Source organism: Mustela nigripes, chromosome 8 (assembly GCF_022355385.1).
Source record: "Mustela nigripes isolate SB6536 chromosome 8, MUSNIG.SB6536, whole genome shotgun sequence".
NCBI lineage: Eukaryota > Metazoa > Chordata > Mammalia > Carnivora > Mustelidae > Mustela > Mustela nigripes.
Window position 1 is genome coordinate 64,187,899 of NC_081564.1, and position 6,404 is coordinate 64,194,302.

The 6,404-nt window shown below is 43.7% G+C and overlaps 1 long non-coding RNA gene across 1 annotated transcript; it reads left to right on the forward strand.

Moving 5' to 3' along the window:
* The first annotated feature begins 498 nt into the window (after nucleotides 1-498).
* On the forward strand, nucleotides 499-6,052 carry LOC132023943 (uncharacterized). The gene is made up of 3 exons (XR_009406105.1): nucleotides 499-839; nucleotides 1,144-1,348; nucleotides 5,784-6,052. It is a non-coding gene; the product is annotated as an uncharacterized LOC132023943 (long non-coding RNA).
* Nucleotides 6,053-6,404: the final 352 nt, after the last annotated feature.

A 6,404-nucleotide genomic window follows, 5' to 3' on the forward strand; every position in this document is an offset into this window, starting at 1 on the left:
AACATGTGTGTATCCCTACATATATGTAGCCACTATTTACTGAATGTACACATATGTAGCCACTATCTACTGAATGTTAGACACTCTGCAACCTGCCAGCCCCTGCACTAAGAGCTCTATGGGCTCTGCATCTATCTGTATATACACTTACTTATCAGAGAGAGAGCACGCACGAATGGGGGAGGGGCAGAGAGAGAAGCAGACTCTGCTGAGCAAGGAGCCTGATGCAGGGCTCTATCCTGGAACTCCGGGATCATGACCTGAGCTGAAGGCAGACACTTAACTGACTGAGCTTCCCAGGTGCCTGTATATGTACTTTAAAACCAAGATTTTATTCTGACACCCCCAATTCCAATCTAGTGTAACAAGGGTCCTTCTAGCCTTTCCCCTTTCTTTAACTGTAGCTTTTTTTTTTCCAGCAGAGAGACATCTGACTCATTGTCTACATATTATCTGCTTATCTGCTCCTGTACACATGTATAGTTTCAGAATCTCTAGCTCTATCCTTGTGAGAAATAAATTTGCTAACTACAGTGCAGTGATCGTGCACAGTGTTTTGTCTTAACCTGGGCATTCTGTCAAAACACTGTTTTCCAGAGAAACTTAAGGCTAGTCCTGTATTCTTTCCTGTGGGCTAAGTTATTCTTTCTTTCTTTTCTTTTTTTTTTAAGATTTTCATTTATTTGACAGAGAGATCACAAGTAGGCAGAGAGAGAGGGGGAAGCAGGATCCCCACTGTGCAGAGAGCCCGATGCGGGGCTCGATTCCAGGACCCTCAGATCATGACCTGAGCCAAAGGCAGAGGTCTTAACCCACTGAGTCACCCAGGCACCCCAAGGGTAAGTTATTCTTTTGTAATATGCTCAGGTGTTTTGTTATCTTTTGTATTCTGTTTGGGGTTCTCCCCATATCCTGGTTAATTTCATTAAATTACATATGTAAACTCGTCCTTTGTAGTATATAATTCTTTGCGTTTGCATTTGCAATTTGACAAATAGAAGCACGTGTTCACTGCCCCAGGCATGATATGGGACAGTTCCACCCCCCCCCCCCCCCAAATTCCCTCCTCCTGCTCCACTGTAGTCAATCCCTACGTCATCCCCTAACCGGGTAATTAACACTGATCTCTTTTCCGTCCCTCAGGTTTTTGCCTGTTCTATGAACGGAATCATACCAGATGCACCCTTTTGGGCCTGTCTTCTTTCACCAAGCAAAATGCATTTAGTTCATCCATGCTATTGTGTAAAGCAGTGGTTTCTTCCTGGCTGTCCGGGCCTAACACTCTGCTGTGTGCCTGTAGGACAGCTTGTCACTCACCACGAGGGGCATCTGGCTGTTTCCAGTTAGGGTGAGTATGAAGACACGTGCTATAAACATTCTCATACGGACTTTTGGAAAACATAAATTTTTATTTCACCGGGTTAGGACCTAGGTGGATTGCAGGGCTGCATGGTAAAAACTTCTTAACTTTTCTAACTTGCCAAAGTTCACGGTACCAGTTTGCATTCCCACCAGCAATGCATGCCAGGTCAGAGGTCCTGTGACTCTTCAGCACCCATATTATCAGTATCCTTTATTTTCGCCATTCTATGAAATGGCGAAAATAAATGGTGTGCAGCAGTATCTCATTGTAAATTTAATTTGCGTTTCCTTAATGATTAAGGGTGTTGAGTAAGTTTTCATCAGCTTATTGGCCATCCATCATATATCTTTGTTGGTGAAGTGTCTGTTTGAATCTGAATTTTTTTTTTATTATTCTTTTCTTATTGTTGGTTTTTGAGAGTTCTTTGTATATTCTGGATACAGATCCTCGGTGAGAGATGAGATTTGCACGTATTTGCTCCCAGTCTGGGGCCTGTCTTTCCACTCTGTTAACAGTGTCTTTTGGAGAGTCAATGTTTTTAATTTTTTTTTTTTAGATTTTATTTATTTATTTGACAGAGAGATTACAAGGAGGCAGAGAGGCAGGCAGAGAGAGAGAGGAGGAAGCAGGCTCCCTGCGGAGCAGAGAGCCCTATGTGGGGCTGGATCCCAGGACCCTGGGATCATGACCTGAGCTGAAGGCAGAGGCTTTAACTCACTGAGCCACCCAGGCGCCCCAATGTTTTTAATTTTAACAAAATCCAGTTTATCATCTTTTAAATTAACCTAAGCTTACAAAGATTTTTTTTCCTTGTTTTGCCCTAGAAATTTGATAGTTTTACATTTTACATTTTGGTCTATACTATATTTTTTGGTTAATTTTTGTATAAGGTGTGATTCATGAGTCAAGGTCCTTTTTTTTATATTTATTTATCTATTGGGTATAGGGACATCTAACCATTTGTTGAAAAGATTGTGCTCTCTCCATCAAATTGCCTTTGGACCTCTTTTTTTTTTTTTTTTTTTTTTAAGATTTTATTTATTTAGGGTGCCTGGGTGGCTCAGTGGGTTAGGCCGCTGCCTTCGGCTCAGGTCATGATCTCAGGGTCCTGGGATCGAGGCCCGCATCGGGCTCTCTGCTCAGCAGGGAGCCTGCTTCCTCCTCTCTCTCTGCCTGCCTCTCTGCCTGCTTGTGATTTCTCTCTGTCAAATAAATAAATAAAATCTTTTAAAAAAAATTTATTTATTTATTTGACAGAGACAGTGAGAGAGGGAACACAAACGGGGAGTGGGAGAGGGAGAAGCAGGCTTCCCGCGGAGCAGAGAGCCCAATATCAGGCTCAACCCCAGGACGCTGGGATCATGAACCGAACCGAAGGCAGATGCCCAACGACTGAGCCACCCAGGCACCCCTGCCTTTGGACTTCTATCAAAAATCAGCTGGCTGCGTTGGTATTTCTTGACTCTCAGTTCTGGCTCACTGGTCTTTGTGGCCATCATCCCACTAATACCACATTATCTTGTTTTCAGAAACTTTATCATCGTTCTTAAAATCACAGAGCCACAGTCCTCCCAAAGCATTCTTCTTTTCCAAAAACCAATCCTGGCTCTTCCAGTTCCGTTGACTTTCCATATAAATTTAAGAATCTGCTTGTAAAAAAAAAAAAAAAAAAAAAAAAAAAAGCCTATTGATATTTTGATTGAGATTGTTGAATTTAGAGATGAACTTGGGGAGAATTGAACTCTTAAACTGAGATTTGCCGAGCTCATGTATCAAGCACAGTATAACCCGCTGGTTACACAAATAATTGAATGAGAAATGAGAAACTAGGAGATTCTGAGCAGCGCAAGTATAGTAACTAGAGGACGCCACTACCCCTCCCAGTGCTGGGGGGGTAGGGGGAGGTAAGGTTACCGAGGTCTCAGAGCTCAGAGGAAGGGGCCCCGCAGAGCTGCTGGCCAGCTCTATGAAGGGGTCCACTAATGCTCAGACAATAGTGTAGGAGGGGGGCACTGGCTGGTGCTATACCCCCGAGGGGATGCAGCAGGCTTCCACTGCCAAAAGAACCCGGAAGCTGGACCCAGAACTCTCATCAGGTGCTGGAGCCACGCTGACAGGAGCTGAAAGCCCAGCTCCCCATCTCGCTCTCGTGCCTTCCACTGGCCAGCAAGCGTGTCTGAAGAATGCGGTTTGCAGAGTGTCAGCCTCAGCATCTGCAGCTGAGTACAGAAACGGAGGCCTAGGGCTGAGAGCCGAGTCATTGGTCCCAGCACACTTGGTTACACTGGAAACCACGACTGGAAGCTGCTTTTCCATATGTCTGAGTGTGTTCAGCATTGCACCAGGGATATGATACACATTCAAAATTTTTTAAACCTGGACGTTTTAAAGTACTGTTCATTCAAAACAGAAGAGCATAGGGGAAGGGAAGGAAAAATAAGATGAAATCAGAGAGGGAGAAAAACTGTAAGAGACTCTTAATTGTAGGAAACAAGCCAAGGGGTGCTGGAGAGGAGGGAGATGGGGAGACAGGGTAACTAGGTGACTGGTATGAAAGAGGTCATGTGATGTAATGAGCACTGAATGTTATAGAAGACTGATGAATCACTGACCTCTACCTCTGAAACTGATAATACACTATGTGTTAATTGAATTTAAATTTTAAAAATTTTAATAACCTATAAAAAATACAACAAAGTACTGTTTATTCCTGTTTATTCAGGAATGAAAGATGTGATATTACTACAGACCTCACAGACATGGAAGAAAAAATAAGGGAATATTATGGACACTTCCGTGCCCATAATTTCAACAACTCGGATGAAATGGACCATGTCCTCGAAACACATGACCTACCAAAACTGACTCTCGAAGAAATAGATCATCTGAATAGGACTCTGTCAAGCAAGTTAAATTCATAGTTTTAAACCTTCCAACAAAAAGAAAAGTCCAGGCACAGACGATTTGGTTCAAGTGGGGAATCCTACCAAATATTTCATGAAGATGTAATACCAATTCATAATCTCTTTCGGAAAAGAGAAGAGGAGGACACACTTCCTGACTCCTTCTATGAGGCCAGAGTTACTCTAATGCCAAAACCAGGCACAGACACTGCAAGATACAAAAACCACAGATCAATATCCCTCAGGGTTGTAAACAATCCTCAACAGAACGTTAGCAAGTTGAACCCAGAAATACGTAAAAGGGATAATACATTGCTATCGAGTGTGGTTTATCTCAGGAACACAAGGCTGGTTCAATTAGCAAGATCAACCAATGTAATTCACTAAAGAGGAAAAATCTTAGCATTATCTCAATAAAAGCAGAAAACATTTTGGAGAAAATTCAATACTAATTCATGCTAACAACTCTCAGCAAACCAGGAGTGGAAGGAAAAGCCTCTTCACAGGCTTGCCTCTCTTCCCTCTGCTCCTTCTAGTATCGGGAGGACTGGTGACTTCTCTGAAAAGTCTCTTCTTACTGAGAATATATAACCAAAAAGCTAAAAAGGAACGATATCTCATCCATTCTAAGATGCCCAGTTTCTCACATTTCTGAATTCTGGGTACATGTTATAGTCAATGGCATCTTACACTTATAAAAAGGTAGAAAGGTTTTCTCTCTCTCTCTCTCTCTCTCTCTCAGTGTGCTATATAAAATATGGGTGAACCCTTCAATGACACCTTTAGAGTTTATGGAATCGATTCTTTTCCAAAGTTTAGTTTTCTAGAGTTCTAGCAAACATTTGTAGCAGAGATAGGTAACTAAGTACCTGGCAACATCTATTCCCTGCTTCCATGGTAATAAATTGTAACGTGGCCATAGCACCGCGTTGCTAGTGCCCTCACTTCCAGGGCTCCCTTGCAGCGGGGCCAGTGGGATGAGAGTGGATGTGACGTATACACCTTTTGGATCACAGATAACCCAAAACACAAGCCAACTGACTTAGAGTTGTCTTTCCCGGTGAATGAGCCTGATTACCACTTTCGGCCTTAAGAGGCATTAACAATGTCACAGGGGAAGGGGGTGAGGGTGTAAGGGTAGGGAGGAAACTGGACCCCAGAATGACCAGGAGAGGCAAGCCACCTGCCAACATAAACAGCTCACTTTGGGACTGTCATATGGGAGAGAAATCACCTTCTGTTTTTTTTAATCTATTGTATTTGAGAGCCCCCCCACCCCATAACAGATTAGCCTTTATCCTCACTAAAACATTTCCCTCTAGCCACGGATTGGCTCACCTTTGCCAGGCCCTTACCTGGTTGCTCCTCTGTCCAGCTTTCTGGCAACCTTGCAACAGCTACAAAGTTTCTGCCCCTGGAGTAAGATATTTCTATCTGGCATTTTGATGTTCTGAGCATGTTGACATGTTTGTCTGGATTGATTTGCTTAATAATTTTACTATTTCCCTTTTATGCAGCTGGGTCATGTAAGCATTGTCAGTGATGACTACGTTTGGGAGATGATTATTCTTCTGTGAATAATCACGACTTCAAAATCTGTATGGCCACCTTAAGACAGCTTCATCAAAATGAAAACCCACGCTGGGAGCGCCTGGGTGGTACAGTTGGTTAAGCCGCAGACTCCTGATTTTGGCTCAGGTCACGATCTCAGGGTGGTGAGCTTGAGTCCCACCTCTGACCCCCTTCTCCGGAGCACACTGTCTCCCTCTCTCTCTTTCTCTGAAAATAAAAGAAATGAAAAAAGAAAACCTATACTGGCACATTAAAAATGCGGGAAGGTAAAGAGGGAAGGAAGGAAGGAAAGAAAGAGAGAAAAAGAAGGGAGGGGAGAGGAAGGGGAGGCCGGCACCATAAGCACAGCAGTTTTTCCAAAGGGACCAGAGACCATGGAAAGGACCCTTCATCCTCCTCGTGTACTTCTCTGTTTCCTGTCCTGGAAAATCATCCGAGTGGTTCCCCTGTCGGTTTTCCACATGACTAAACCCCACGGGCCTCATCGAATCATAACCAGGCCGCCTGACCACGTCTCCCCAGTTCCTCCCATGCCTGGAGCCCGGTCGGGGTGCAGACCTGAGCAC